Source organism: Hibiscus syriacus, unplaced genomic scaffold (assembly GCF_006381635.1).
Source record: "Hibiscus syriacus cultivar Baekdansim isolate YM2019G1 unplaced genomic scaffold, ASM638163v2 tig00116974_pilon, whole genome shotgun sequence".
Lineage (NCBI taxonomy): Eukaryota > Viridiplantae > Streptophyta > Magnoliopsida > Malvales > Malvaceae > Hibiscus > Hibiscus syriacus.
In genome coordinates this window covers 759,086-776,528 of record NW_024063498.1, presented here as the reverse complement: position 1 = coordinate 776,528, position 17,443 = coordinate 759,086, and the positions used below count along the sequence as shown (strand labels likewise).

Sequence of the window (17,443 nt, the reverse complement as noted above, 5' to 3'; positions counted from 1 at the left end):
ATTTCTAAAAAGGTGCGATTGCACCTCTTTGATCCATCCCTCGTCCTATGAGGAAATAAACTGGTAATGCGAGTCTACCTTAATTTTATGTAGATTCTTCTTGTAATTTTATTATATGTCATATTTTTTAATATAATTAACGAATATTATTAGTTAAAAATATATGGGTAGAGTAAAAAATGTCCCTCATTATAAGATAATACTTTGTCGAGTCTCTCAATTATTAAAAACTACAAAATAATCATTAAATTATTTATATGTTTCAAGCTCGTCAATTTTCATTAAAAAATTGACGATTGTCTGAACTGGACGTTAATAGTTTGACTTAGTTATGATAGTCATTTGAGATTTTGGGATCAAATTTTATCGTATCTTATTCGATAAGTTAAAGTCCAACTCAGACTACTGCCAATCTTTTTATCGGAAAATGACGAGTTTGGAATATATAAATAATCGGTTGACCATTTTATAACTTTTAATAGTCGAGAGACTCAATAAAGCAACACCTATAGTCAGAGGACTACTTTATGACTTTTAATAGTCGAGTGACTGAACAAAATAGTAGGCTATAATTGGGAGACTATTTGTGTACTTCACCCAAAGTATATTTAACATTTGAAATTATCAATAAAATGTGCAAGGGTTTATTTAAATAAAATGATAAAGTTCAAATACTTATTCATATAAAATGATAGAGTTCAACAGCTTATTCAAATAGTTACCGTTTCTTTTTTATTATACACACTCTCTCGTATTTTTCTTAAAATTATCGTTCCTTTCGATGTTCCATTTTTTTCTTTTTAATTTCATGTTATCATCTCTCAGTTGCTTCAAATTATTTCTGATTTCTTCAAGTTTGGCCAATTTCAATTCCATCTAAAGAAAACCAAACAAATTCAAGTTGCCGTTTTTGTCGTGAGGATTCGGATGACGTGGAGAATAATCGGAAAAAAGGCGGCGATTACGGCGCGAAGCAGTTGCAGATAGTTAGAGTCGACGATGAGAAGCGCGTTCTAGTTGGAGCGGGTGCTCGGATCCTTTTCTACCCGAATCTTTTGTACTTGTCTTCCGAAACAAAATCCAAACCGAATTCAGATGGTGGGACGAAGTTGACCAGGTTTCTCTTTTTTATCTTATCGTTAAACTCATCGCAAATCAGTAACTCTCGGATTATTGACTTTCTTTGATTATCCTCTGTTTTGCTGACGACCGGTGTTTTTTTCTCTCTTTTACTTTTAATTCAGTTTCTTTTGCTGGGGGCAGTTCCATTTCGAAGGGATGTTCGACGGCTGAAGCAGTTGGGCGTTGGCGGGGTCATCACTCTCAATGAGCCTTTTGAATTTCCACTTCTTTATATCTGGTATGCCTTTTCTTTGTTCCAAATTTTCAGATGTTTAATTGAATAAGAATTCCCACTTCAGTTTATGTTATTGATCATATATCTCTACTATGAATCGAGATGGAAATTGAAAATGATCTCAGGGACAGAACTATAGGTAGCTAGGACATTTTGGGTCCAATTGCATTTTTAGTCCCCTTAGTTTTGAAACTAGATAAGCTAAGGTCCCCCCCCCCAAAATTTTCGGGATTCAATTGTTTTTTTAGGTTCTCATAATTTTGAAACTAGGCAAATTAAGTCCTAACCTGCCATGTTTTTCAGTTTAAATACTTCCTAGATCCCTATGAATTCCAAAATCAAGCAAACTAGACCCAGACCCAAATTTTAAAAAATTTAAATTGATGGTTTAACAGTTAGAGTCTAACCTCTGATGATCTCCATTTTTTAAATTATAATTTGAGGTGAATGGATTTTTGGAAATAGCTTATTTTGGGTTTCAATCTTTACTTTTATTGCTTTATGGTTTTTTGACAGGCTTACGGAATTGATCACCTGGTAATTCCAACCAGAGACTATTTATTTGCTCCTTCAGTTTCAGATATTAGCAGAGCTATAGACTTCATTAATAGAAGATAATTCTTTAAACTTCTTGAGTTAGTCACTGGGTTCATCGGTCGTATTGTCTCACCCGATTTTGTAACCCCTATTTTGGCTACAGAGAATGCTTCTTGTGGCAGAACACTTATGTGCACTGTAAAGCAGGACGAGGAAGGAGTACCACCATTGTGCTTTGCTACTTGGTAAATCTGCATGGTGCTTGTTGAAAGTTGAAACACCGTTGTTCAGTGACCTTTGAGGCTATATTCTGATTTATTTTTTATTTTAATGGTTGAATTTGTTTAAAACTCTGGCAGGTAGAGCATAAGCAGATGACAGCTGTTGGTGCCCTTGAATATGTTCAGTCTCGAAGGCCTCGAGTTTTGCTTTCCTCCTTACAATGGAAGGTATGTGTTATTTTTTATCACATTCAGATTATGAAACTTTCTTAGAAATGCATGTTTTTTTTTCCTTGTCATGTTTTGCGTTGGGCCTGTATCCCTCTACATGAAATGCGGGGAATGAAGTTGATAACAATGAAGGTCATACTATAAGCACAGTACTTTTATTTGTTTTCTCGAGCACATTTGTTTTTGTTAGTCAGTTTTAGGATATGAATGAATTGACATTGGTTTGTCAGAAAAAAGGACCAAGATATATCCAACATTATATATTGTCTGAGAATAGATCCTTGTTTCCAAATAGAACTAATTACCAATTTCTCCCCCTTGCGTATATGAATAATGAACCACATCTTTTCCCTCGTGTTTTTTGCTTGTTAATGGTTAAAAGCAGGCAGTTGTGGAGTACAGCATGCACCAACAACCAGCTTCCATACACTCTCCTTCAGTGGATGCAGTTATGATTACAGAAGCAGATCTTGAAGTTATCATAGTACTTTTGATAATATTACCACTGGTAAGGAGCTTGTAATCGTACCAAGAATGGTGAGAGCCAGCCCAATGATAGCAAGATTGTCATGCCTTTTTGCATCATTCGAAGTTTCTGGTGTTTCCGCCTTCCGGACCTGTAAATGCGAGGCTTATTAGCAGTTAACAATATTAATTGGTTAGCTGAACAAACTGTTGAATTAGTTACAAAAACAGATGATCGGTTCATCTAACCCATATTCCTCTGGTATATAATATAGTCACTCTTGTTCTGTTTCCTTTTCACCTGTCTTTCTTATACTCTACTAAAAAGCTTACTGCTTAGTCTCAGTACTGTTGTATGATCATCCTTTACTTTTTTTACCAATTATCGTTCATCAGGAAGATTTCCGACGAGGCTTCATGAAGCGTGTGCTTGCCGAATCTGCTGCTCCTTGAAAGCATTTGTTGTTGTTTCTTGTACAGAAATCAGAAAATAAGTCTAGATTGTAGAGGACTTCTAAGCATCTATTTGACAAGAAGACTAATTCATTGATAATTTATATGTATAGCCATATGTTTAATTATACAATCAGCATTGTTTTTTTTACACATGTTTAAATTGTGCAAAGATTTTTCACTTGTGAAAAAGCACATGCTTTGCATGTATTTTGGGCATGGACCAAGAAATGAGAGATTCTAGCAGCTTCAAGTGTTTTGATTAGCCTGGTAAGAAGTAGCGCATTTAATACCTTCCCGTTTCTATGTGGTGCCTATTTCATTTGTTGTTTAGCTGAAACTGTTCAGTGAAAGCAACTCTGTACTTGGGTCATCTTCATTCTCACCTGCATATCGGAGCAGGTCTTCAAAGGGTTGAGCAGTGAAGCATTACACGGTACCTTGTAAGACTTCTTTGATGATAACTGATAGGCATAGCATATGTTCAATTATACGATCAGCTTTGCTGTTTTATATGCACATGTTTAAATCGTGCAAAAACCTTTCATTTGTGAAAAAAGATCATGCTTTACATACTTTGTGGACATGGACCAAGAAATGAGATATTCTACAGTTTTCAAGTGCCCGGATTAGCCTTGTAAGAAGTAGCAAATTTGATACTTCCCTGTTTTTATTGCTTTTGTTGTTTAGCTGAAACTGTTTCAGAGAAAACAACTCTGCATTTAGGTCATCTGGATTCTTGCTTACCAGCATTTTCAAAGGGGTGAGAAATGTTGCATTATACAGTAGTACCTTGTAAGTTGACAAACCCTATCTCATTTTGATGTGATGTTCCATGGTACAATCGTCTTGTCAAAGAGCTGCCATGCAGTTTCCAGGCTGAAGTTGTTTGGAGAGTCATTCCAAAAGCAAATATTCTTTGCACGACTCAGTCCTACCAAAAAGAAGATTTAGAAAAAAGATAGCTATGGAGATATGTCACACATGAAACCAAATTGATGCAAACCATTAACTTCAAAGCACTAGATCTGATCACATGAAAGGTTGACCTTTGGGAGCTTCTACCTATTTCCTGTTTTATACGATCATGAACCTGTTCAAAGAGGAAAGAGAGAGGGAGGAACAAAGGGAAAGAAGGAAACTTCATTATGGTGAGATGGAAGTATGATTAGGCTATGTTTGTTGGTCAGCCGTTTCCCAACAAGAAGAATTTGGCACCTGCTATACGGATAGGAAGGATCCAAACAAGTCTTTATTAAAGGAAGCTACTCCCAGGTATACTACAAAATTTTATAATTATTTTACTATCTACCATTCGAATATTACCATCTCTTCATTTATTATGGTTAGGTTAATTGGCTACAATTCCTGGCTGGTATTGTTTGTTCGTATTTGTACTTGCATTAAGGAATTTACTCCCATGCATAAAGTCATTTGGTACAGATTGAATGGACCTCTTCATGTTTGCTACATTTTCAAACATCAAGATGACATAAAGTGGCAAATTTTTTATAATAATAATGTGTATCTATCACTACCTTATCTTCATCCCACAATATACTTTCAGAAATAAAATGTCTGATGATCATTTGGCATCCCTATTGATCCTTTCAACATTTGCTGCTTCAATTACTTTTCTCTTTTTAATATTATGCTACTCTATATCTTCTTTGTTTTGAACTCAACAATTACTCTTTTTAATATTTGATCCTAATTTCGTCCTTATATGTAACAATGTATCATATGCCACCACAATATTTGGATTCTCCCAGCCTTAATTTAATTACCTTGAAACCTTATTTTGCAAATATATGATATAAAATCAATTATATTTTAACATACAACGATAATGATTAGTACCACAAAGTAAAAAAGAAGAGATTTTCACTATAGTAAGAAAGAGATTATAAGAGAATTATAATGATGCGCAATTTGAAGGTTTATCAACTCACGTTTAATCTCTAAAATCTGAACACAAAGGATACATGCCAAGAGAAAAATTTACCCAAAACATAATTTTCTACTCCTTATCAATATCCAATTATAAAATATAGTATCTATTTATATGACTATGCCCATGTCCTTCGACCCTATAAATCTCTTATTTTTCCTCTCTATTTTATTTATTTATCAAACGAGCTGCATCCCGAATTTTTAAAATCAAATTAAATGAAACTCGAATCACACAATTTTAACAAATTACAAAGAAGATATAGAGTAGCATAATATTTGGAGGCTACATCTACAAATGATGCTAACCAACAACCCCTTTATTTTAGGGTATATGCATGATTCAGAAGATATTGTTTTAGAACAGATAAATGGGGTGGCATATATGTACCTATAATGTACACTACGGTACATTCATTCTTGGGAATAATTATACTACCAATGGATATAGATGATATAGTATAGCACACTGTATGTATATATTATATATTATAATATGACAAGAAAAAAGAATCTTCTCAATAAGATATGAAGGGTACGTCATTTCAATGCTTAAAGGTTATTCTTGTCTCTTTGCTCAGTTCCTTGTATTCCCTCCCAGAAACTACTACGAAGCTGCCTCACTCTCCGTTTGCAATTTAGCTTTATTTCATGCACGTCCCATGAAAGCCAAATATAGCATACATATATGCACCTCTCTCTCTCTCTCTCTCTCTCTATACATAAAATATAAATCTCTTAGCATATCATAATCATGTAAGGCCTTGTTATATTTGAATTTAAAGTTAAATTTGATCGTATATTGTAATACCTTAAATAGTAGGTCAGTGATTAATTTGAAAGTAATTAAAAATTTGTAGGTCTAAATTAAATAAATGGTAAAAATATAAGAATGACTTAAGTAAGAGCAATTTGTAAGAGATAAATATATGAAAGGGCATTTTGGTATATTTAAGTGAAATGAATTTAAAACCCATTTAAAAATAGGGATTTAAGAAAAAGGGAAAACTGGGCAATATTATCGGTACTGATCGAACAATACCAATACTGTAGCCTATAATGGGAAGAATCAATTGAGTAGTATCAGTACTTATGCAATCAGTATCGATACCGAGAGGGAGGTATCAATACTATGACGAAGGTATCGATACCGTTAAAAACAGAATGCAAAAATAGTATCGATATCATAATAGAGTATCAGTACCATAGTATGGTAGTATCGATATCATGGTAAGAGTATCGATACTAAAGAATCATAAATTGTGAGATAGGTTGATATTGTTATAGAAAAGTTAATAATAGGTACTCTTGAGTAATGTTAAGTGTAATTGTTAGGAAATATACTAACAATTAATATTGTATACATGTATTTAATGGATATTGAATAGATCGAAATCAAGCTTCCGAATAAAGCAAAGCAAAAGGAAAAGGCCAAGTTCCAGAGTGATCAGCTTTACGTTTGGATACCAAAGAGAGGCAAGCCAGGTGAGTGAATTTAATATGTACTTATGTGTAAGATATTCATAAAAGTATAATTGATTGAGATATGTATGGTGATTATCAAATGGTACTTGGTGTGCAAAAGTTAAGAAATTCATACTAAGTGTATGAATTTTCATATGGCCACTTCGTGTGCAAAAAGTTAAAAAATTCATACTAATTGTATGAATTTCCGTATGGGCACTTCGTGTGCAAAAAGTTAAGAAATTCATACTAAGTGTATGAATTTCTGTATAGGCACTTCGTGTGCAAAAAGTTAAGAAATTCATAACAAGTGTACGAATTTCCCTATGGGCACTTCATGTGCAAAAAGTTAAGAGATTCATACTAAGTGTATGAATTTTCGTATGAGCACTTTGTGTGCAAAAAGTTAAGAGATTCATACTAAGTGTATGAATTTCCGTATGGGAACTATATGTATAGACCTAAGAAATTCATAATAAGTAGGTGGATTTTTGTATTGGTAATGGGTATGCAAACCACATAAATTATAGTAATGGTTGAGGAATGACGGTATTAGCACTACCGATGTAAACCATAGAGTGTTTAATGAATTGAGAGAATCCCTGGAAATGTGAATTGTAATAATATAAATTGTGTTTAGAATTTTACTTATGATTGTATATGACTCACTAAGAAATTTCTTAGCGTGTGTTAATTTAACGCGTAGGTTTTACTATCAGCAGAGTAAGGAGATTTTTGGACATCAAAGCAAAAAGGGTTGGCTCGTCAATAACAGTATGACATACATGTCTACTTTTTGATGTATTTAGCTGGCATGTAATATATTGAGTAAAATTGCTCTGAAAAACATTTGAACGATACTTTTGATATGTAATTAAATTTAATGCATGTTTTATATTAGTTTTAATTAAAATATTTTATAAAAGAAATAAAATTTTACGAGTTTTCAAAGGAATAACTGTTTTACAAGTGATGTGACATTTATAACTTGTGTACGGAAAGGTATACGGGGTATGAGTGTTACATTTATTGGTATCAGAGCTACATGTTTAGCATATTCTCGACCGAATCAAGTGTAATTTTAATGTAAAAATGGTTTACATGCCACTAATATGTCAAGGTTACTGATAGAACATAGAAAGAAAATGATAGATGTCTCTCCTTACTAACTAAAGTAATATCTTTATGTATGGTATAATAGATGTAGGACTCTACGAATTCGAGAAGAGCTACTGAACAATAGAATATAAATGGATCAGGAAGTGAAAATTATGAGGAGAATAGCGAACATCCGATTCCGTCTGAGAATGCAAGCGCATCGACACATCATAGTATGCCAGTGCTGGAGTTTGGAGCTTTCATGCAAGCTCTTGGTGCTATTTTGACAAGGTTTCAACCTCCTCCACCTCCCCCTGCTCCTCCAGTACCAATAATGTTAATTCCTAAGGAGTTAAGGAGTTTGGGAGCTCCTGAGTTCAGGGGAGAAGAAAGTGAAGATCTGATGGATGCGGATTTGTGGTTGGATGATGTTAAGGCAATATTGGAAAGTTTGCAGTGTTTGAATCATGAAAAATTGGACGGAGCGGTATCATTACTCCGAGGATCAGCTCGAGTGTGGTGGATGACAATGTATGCATCACCGGAATAAGTGAGTTGGCAATTTTTCCAAGATGAGTTCAAGAACAAGTATATCGGGGAGCAATTTATGAGATCCATACTGCTGAAATTTATGAACTTGAAGCAAGGTGATCAAGCAGTGCACGAGTATAAGGTTGAATACAACAAACTTAGTTGTTATGCTACCGAGGTAGTTCCTAATGAAAAAGCTCGTCGGGATTAGTTTATTGTGGGTTTGAAGCCTAAGTTGAAAGAGATAATGTTCGCCTTAAACTTGTCTAGTCTACAAGAAGTTATAAACAAAGCTAAGGCTATTGAAAGAGCTCAAGAGGAGACTCTAGCAGCAAAGCAGAGTATGCAGACTGGAAAAAAAACTAGGATGTCTTCATCTACATATTATGCTAAGAGGCAAGGGCTCAGGTCTCGATACACTGACAGGGCTAATTCTGCTGCAGCTTCACAGAAAACTAAGCAGTCTCATTCTTTTTATGCTAGCTCTGGTAGAGCTATTGGAGAGAGACCTTTATGTCAAACATGCGGCATGACACATCGAGGAGTATGTAGATTTCTCTTCGACGTTTGTTTTCATTGTGGTGAACATGGTCACTATGCAAGAAATTGTCCAAAGAAGTCTGGAGAGAGATCAATACAAACTGAAAGATCAGTAGTCGCACTAAGTAGAAGTAGAGGAAGATGAAGATCAGGCGGTCAATCTGAGGCTAGTCAGCGACAAGAGACAAGGGGAGTGGCCCGAATTTATAATATAAAGACCAGTGAGGATCGGGATGATCCGAAGATCATAACAGGTACATTCCAAATTTTTTATGAGCCTGTTTTTGTTCTAGTTGACCCAGGTTCTACACATTCGTATATTAGTACCAAGTTTATTAGAACTAGAGGAATTCCTTTAGAACCAATTTCTAGTGAAATGATAGCGATAAATCATATGGGTCAAAGTGCAGGGTGGCTAGAATGTGTAGAAAATGGCCAATTAAGATTCAAGGGGTTGTATTTTTGGCAAACTTGATGGAGTTGCCCTTTGATGAGTTTTAAATCATTTTGGGCATTGATTTGTTATCTCCACATCATGGATGGGTAGATTGTCGCCAGAAACGATTATTCTTAAAGGATTCGGAAGGCTCCGAAATTATAGTGATTATGTAACACCCCCAACCCGTATCCGACCCGAATACGAATCTAAGGTGTCACATTGACTTTTCAAACATGTACATTTATAAAAACTCTAGGAAATTTAACTTTTATTAACATAAAACTTGTATTTACATACTGAAGTTCAAACCATTATAAAATTGATTAGAGCATGTGTACTTTACAACTCTATTTACATGCCAACACATTTATTACATAAACAAACATACTGTGTAAAGTACTTCTGATCTGATCTTCAAGTAGAGATATACTACTTTACTGATTCTAAGACTGATCCTCTTGTTTTTCTGTACCTACGTGTAAAACACTTACACGCTAAGTCATAGACTTAGTGAGGCATAACATATAATAAACAATTTCTACAAATACAATAATGCACTCAACTATCTAATGATAATTATACTTATTATAAATCCATAATGTCACACATGATTAAATATAAATAATATTATAATATCACATCAAATCAAATTCTAATTCCTACATACTCATATATAATCACTTCCATTATTACCAATCTTATAATTATTCCTTATACTGATATAATCTTATACATAATATTCATAAATTATATAATTCATTTCATATTACAAATTACATATACACATTTCATACAATATCTTTGTTTAACCTTCTTATTAGCCCATGTACACATGTGAGAACTAAAGATATGCGAGTACATTGAGGTTGTGCACACATATGCTATCACCACAACTCGAATAAATTCTCACTAGGGCACTTAAAATTTGTCCCGAAAAACATAGGTAAACCTCCATATGTCCCGAAGGACATAGGTAAACTATCCATATATCTCGAAAGACATAGGTAACCCTCGACTCTTGGCATGCCAACTATACCTCTAGCTCTCCTAACACTTAACATGGACATTCTCTTTTATATCGTTTCACATATTCACATAGTCATATCTCATATGCTCATAGCTTTTATTATATCATTCATATCACATAGCTTATCTTTTGTGATCATAAAATCACATAACTTTTGTTGAAAACATTTTGATGTTTCGATATATCAAATTAAGTGTGAATGAATTTTAAGATTTTATATTGAATTTTAAATTATATATTCGATTAAATTATTCGAATATCAAAATATTACTCCAAGTTTTTCAAGTGTCAATTTCAATCCTTACTCAAGTGTAAGATTATGTTTTAATCTTAAAATATCTTTTTAAACAAATTTTACTAAGTATTTCGAGCCTTAATCGAGCCAAAAATATTTTCTTTTTAAAGGGCTTCAAGAAAAACCAGATTGCCCAGAGGGAACAGATTCCCCCCAGGGGGTACCGATTCCCCCCAGGTTTTTGGCTCCGAGAGAAAACAGAATGTCCAGAGGGTATCGATTCCCCCCTGTGTAACGGTCGAAATATTTGAATTTTACACTACAGGAACCGATTCCCTATGAGGAGGTACCGATTCCCCCCACGCTCTAAGTTGTTTTATTAATTGATTATCATCCCCAAACGACTCTAAAATATCCCCAACGGCTATATACGACTTCAAACACATTCTAAGCTATAAATACAAGGTAATGACATTTGAAGAAGAGAGAGAACAACTATCCAAGCAATCAAACACAAGAAAAGATTTTTTCATTCTTATTTCATCTTTCTCTTGTAAATATTTTGTTCTTGTGAGCTTAATTCTTGTAAACACCTACCTTAGAGAGGTTTTCTTGTTTACATTTCTCATCCTTTTGTAAAGGGGAAATGTTCTAGTTCAGCCCGGAAAAACTATGGAGTTGTAAGGTTATCTCTTTATCCTAAAAAACAAGAACAAATTAGTGAATTTGTTGGAAAATCCTTGGTGAGGAGCTAAGGTAGTGGACGTAGACTTTGGTTGAGAAAGTCGAACCACTATAAATCGTTGTGCAATTCCCTATCTTTCAATCTCCTTACTACCTAAACACAAAACCGTTCCGACTCCTCTTTGCAAACCATTCCGGTTGTCGATTCGAGCTTCCAAAAATCCCAACAACTTTGAATCATATTTTTCATATAACTCATATAATCCTTTCATATAGTTCATATCTTATTGTCATATATTGCATACCACATATACTATATTCACATACTTCAATATCATTGGACTTATTTCACTTTATTACATTAAAACATAGACATGTAGTCTTATGTGCCATATCAATACTATTTGTTCATATAATCTCATTTTACCTTATAAGTAAATAATACTTATTTTCTCTCACTTTTCCATTTATTCTCCTAATTATTTATATCAGTTCACATGGTTTATTACACAACTTATATCACCTTTTCATGTATTACACACATCTTGTCACATATCTTATATCTTATCATCATATCATTACATACAAGAACATGCCAATACATATAATCAGGCATTCACACAAATCATATCATTAACATACTTATAATCATAAATTCATGCATTCTAACATAGGAAATAGACTTATCACAAGTATTATTTCCATCTATCATCATATACTAACTAATATGCACTCACCTTGATATCGACTACTTCTATGACCTCCTTTCTTGGAATCAAATCCTAACTTGATGGTCGTTCCGACACTTGCTTACACTCGATGTCTACACAATCATACATTAATACATATCAGTATTCCAAATTGCATACTCTAATCTTTCATTTCTTAAACTAAAAGAAAAGTCTATTTTCAATTTCCCTTTGAATAGGTATCGGTACCCACTATAGGGTATCAGTACTACCCTAGCTGAGGGTATCGATACCAATACGGGTATCAGTACCTAATTTATATTCGATATACCCCTGGTATTGATACCTCCCTTAAGGTATCAGTACCTATGGTATCGATACTACCTTCGTAGGTATCAATACCCTTTGAATGCCTTTACTATTTTTACTCTTGAGGTATTGGTACATGTTAAGTACAGATACCCCCTTGCCCAGATTTTCTTTTTAAACTCGAAAATCACTCCAAATCCACTTAAACATTTTATGTTTCATCCCCTATCATATTCTTAACTCGCATACAAATGCTTAAACCCATTAATACCCATTTATCACATCTTAAACCTCAAAATCCTATCCACCACATGGAATTCAAGAATTAAATTAAATTTTCAACATGTTCTAAATCTAATTCTAACACTTCATACTTCTTAATTCCACTAATGACAAGTCAAATTTAGCCTTGAAATCTAATTATTGTCCCTCTACAAAGATTTCATTTAATCACTCCTCATTTTTAATCTTTTTTATTCTCTTCATCTCTTATTATTTTAAGACAACTTAAGTTTTCCTTAAGCTTAAGTATCACTTAATAATCAAAACCCAACTTAATTTTTAACTAATAATCAACAACTAAGAAATCTTATCTTTGCATTGAGCTCTCACGTATGAAGAAGAAAGGAGAATAAGAGAACTCTGGAACCAACTTTTCCTTCATTTCCTCTTCCACGTGGGTTAATATAATACCACAATAACATTTAATTATTTTCTTTACCAAAAGACCATTTTTTCCTTCACTTCCTTATTCTTTGCAATTCAATCCTACCCAATATTTCCATATAAGTCCTTGAACTATTCAATTATTCTACTTTAGTCACCAAATTCTGAAATTTTACAATTTAGTCACTAACCCCGGTATTGAGGATGTTACAGATTGGTGATAAAGCAAAATTACCTCTGTTGAGTTAATCAATCGATGGAATCGGCCAAGAGGGGGGTGAATTGGCAATAAAATTTTTGGTGGAAGCTTTTGCAGAAAATTGAAAGTAATTGCACAACGATTTAGAGTGGTTCGACTTTATCAACCAAAGTCTACGTCCACTACCTTAACTATCCACACTAAGGATTTTCCAACAAATTCACTAATTTGTTATTTCTTTTGAGGTCAAAGAGATAACCTTACAACTCCCTCAAGAATATACCCCAATTCTTGAGAACACTCTTTTCTCAAAGAGAATATTACAAATTTGCAAACTTACAAGAAAAACCTCACAAGGTAAATATGTTTGCACAATTCTAGAACAAAGAAAGAACACTCAAGAATAAATACAATTGAGCACAATAAGTGTTCTTGAAAGCAAAATGAATATTGAATGAAAAATAGGCTTGAAATGCTCAAACTTGAGGTTTGATGCTTTCTCTTTGATTCTCTCTTGATTCTAGTTGCTTGTTGTTTCTTATTGTTGATCAATGACTTCTAAGCTTGTTTAAATACTCATTGAATCAATTTTGAACGTTGGGGATAATTAATGAAGTTATTGGAGCCGTTTAAGTGTGAAAACAATTAATACAACAGCTTGGAGCGTGGGGGAAATCGGTACCCCCTCATGGGGAATCGGTTCCCTAAGTGTAAAATTCAAATATTTCGACCGTTGAACAGTGGGGGGAATCGATACCCTTGGGGGGAATCGGTTCCCTCCGAGCATACTGGAATTTCTCAGAGCCAAACCATTCAGGGGGAATCGGTACCCCCTTGGGGGGAATCGGTTCCCTATGGACAAACTGTAATTTTTGGCTTTGAAACGGTTTGAAATACTTTGTAAAATTGTTTTGAAATTGTTTTAAGATTAAAACTTAATTTTACACTTTAGTAAGGATTTAAAATGAACTTTGAAATACTTTGAGTAATATTTTGATATTCAATTTAATATATCGAATATGCTTAGAAAAACCTTTTCAAAATTAAAATTCTTTTAAATTAATTTGTTATATCGAAACATCAAAATGGTTTCAAAAACCTCCCCCTTTTTGATATAACAAAACATTTTAAGATTTTCTAATTTCAAAATGAATTTTGATTTTGAAAAATACTACTTCCCCTTACTTTAACACTTTCTCCCCCTTTTTGTTAAATAAAAAAAAACCCTATAAAAACGTTTCAAACAAGAATTTTGAAAAACGTAAGCCAATTGATTTATTAATATAAAACTTAAGCTGCTAAGATCACATTCAAAAGAGAGGTTAGCCATTAGTTTCATAATCAATATTCATAAACATGTAATGGATAATTGGTCATATATGTCTAAAGATGCAAAATAAACATGAAATCCAAATCAAATGTATTAAACATAAGTTCGAACAACCAAAAATAAACAATCCAAAAGCATTCAAAATGTTTTAACAATAATGCAAATATCCAAGTTCAATCCAAACAAGCAAAGCAAAGATCAAAGTTCAAGCATCCGTAGGAGGATCGGGAGGAGGGAAATGAGCTCGCATAGCTGCCATTTCATGAGTGAGTTCATTAATACTAGTGTTGATTGCTTCATTTTTTGCATGCATCTCCCGGAGAATTTCCAATTGTTGAGCTTCCATAGTCGAGAAGTGAGATTCTATGGAAGTGAAGCGAGAATCCAAGGATGCATAACGGAAATCAAATGTCTCCATAAATTATTGAAAATATGGAGGCACATGATCTTCTTGCTGAGCTTGTTCCTCGTGTTGTTCCGGCTCATCGTCGGCTTCGTCAATATCTTGCATTAATTGTTCAACCTCGGGATCGTCGTCAGCTTCTGGTGAAACTTGAGAAGAACTAGCTCCCGGAGTATTTTTCAGAAGATCGAACCCATTCACCGGTGTCCTTATTCTTTATCCATCCCGCTCTCGTTAAGGAAAGAAGATTAATTTGTTTCTTGAGAGGAAAGACGGCATCTAGACCAATTCTAAGCCCGACTTTAGAAAATAGATTACTCAGAATGCAACCGTAAACTAGAGATGAACAGAGTTTCTTATTTGGAACTTGGTTTACGGTTTCAACAATTTCAACAAAAATAATCTCAGGAAGATTTATTTTAAGATGGTTTTGGAAACAATGTAACCACCAAAGATCTAAAGTACGAAGAGTAGAGTAACGACCTCCGGATGGTCGAAACCACCAAGAAATCATTAGATGAAAAAAACGATCATGAAGATCTAAGACACTCGCACTATCCCTTCTTTTATAACGAGAACCTAAAAAATGTTTTTTCATTTGATATTTCATCATTATCTAATCCTAATTCATTAGCTATGTAAGCCGAGTCAAGATGGAAGAATTGTCCTAGGAGATAGAAACGAACTGCTATGGTTTTGGTTTGAGCTCGGTTTTTAACACAAACGGCATTAGAATAGAATATGCGAACAAGTTGATGATAAACTATAGGTTCAAGGATTTGGAGGTGGATTTGGTTGTTAGTTTGAACGACTAGATGAAGACCTAGCACGTGTAGGATTTGACATGGTTTAGGAAATCGGAATAGAATGGATAACCTGCAATTTAGAAAACACATGTATGCAATTCAATCAATCCCAAAACTCAATTGAGTTATCAATATTTCAAGATTAAAAAAAATCCTAATGGGTAATGTTTTGAAAAACTATTGAAAATAATGTATTAAAAACCATAGTATGTATAGTTTACATGTAAATAACATCAAAAATCATCAATTTTAAAATTAATTAAAGATTTTCGTTTTTTTAATTCGAAAATTCAAAAATTAATAGAAAATTTGTGAGATTTTGATGAAATTAGTTGTAAAAATTTAGTTTCTAAACACTAATAATCAATGCCCGATCACTATTTCTATCTAGAACTAATTGAAACTAGTCCTATGTTCAAAATCAATAAAATAGAGAGTTTAGAAAAATTTACCTTGAAAGATGAGTTTGAGTGGATTTTGATGTTGTTTGCACGATTTTAATGATGCTAGCAGGTTTAGGATTTGAAAAATGATGAAATTCCGACTAGAAATAGATGTTATGAAGCAAAGAGGAGATATGGAGAGAGTATGGAGAGGAATGATGACAAGAGAGAAGAAGATGGTTTAAGATTTTTGGGTGTTCTTCCTGTGTTAAAAACCAGAACCCCAGGGGGGTATCGATTCCCCTAGGGGGAATCGGTTCCCCTTCAAAGTGGGAATCGGTTCCCCTTTAAGGGGGTATCGATTCTCTCTGCCCTATAATTAAAAAATATGTATTTTAAACACTCAAAATGCTAAATTAATCTTCTCTAGTGGTATTGGCAACTCATATATCAAAAATTAATTATGTTCAATCAATCAAATTAATCCTTAAACTACATTTGAACATAAAGTTAATTTTTCATCAAGAATCCTAAACTCCCCCTAACTAATAGCAATGAATGTAATCAGAAATTACTATTATAAACATTTTTCATTTATTCTTTAAAATGCTAAAATTATTTTAAACACTTAGTGAAGATAGGTCAGTTAAACCTAATTCTCTCCTAAGTGTCCAAAAACGTTCCTTGTCTAAAGGTTTTGTAAAGATATCCGCTAATTGATGCAAAATATCAACAAATTCTAGAACTACATCTTCCTTAGTGACATGGTCTCTAATGAAGTGATTTCTTATTTCAATGTGCTTAGTTCTAGAGTGTTGGATGGGATTTTTAGTGAGACAAATAACACTAGTATTGTCACACTTGATAGGAATGATACCTACTTCAATTTCATAATCAAAAAGTTGTTGTTTCATTCATAAAACTTGTGCACAACAACTACCAGCTAAAATGTATTCGGCTTCAGTGGTAGATAATGCAACACAATTTTGTTTCTTTGAAAACCAAGAAATCATCATATTTCCAAGGAATTGGCAAGTATCGGAGGTGCTTTTCCTATCTAATTTGCATCCTCCATAATCCGCATCAGAAAAGGCATGCAAGCTAAAGCTAGAGTCTCTAGGATACTAAAGTCCTAAACTAGGAATGTCCTTAAGGTATCTAAAGATTCTCTTAACAGCTTGTAAATGTGATTCCTTAGGGCATGATTGAAATCTAGCACATAAGCAAACACTAAACATAATGTCCGGTCTACTTGCAGTTAGATAAAGTAGAGATCCAATCATGGACCTATATAACTTAACATCTACACATTAACCTCCTTCATCTAAGTCAAGCTTTGTTGAAGAGCTCATTGAGCCATTTTCCAGTCCAAACTTCTTGAGCATATTTGACGTACTTAGCTTGATTGATGAAGATGCCATCTTTT

At 33.6% G+C, this 17,443-nt stretch overlaps 1 pseudogene; it reads left to right on the top strand.

Annotated features, from left to right (window-relative positions):
• Positions 1 to 845: 845 nt before the first annotated feature.
• LOC120192308 lies at positions 846 to 3,273 on the top strand (annotated as a pseudogene).
• The last annotated feature ends 14,170 nt before the right edge of the window (positions 3,274 to 17,443 follow it).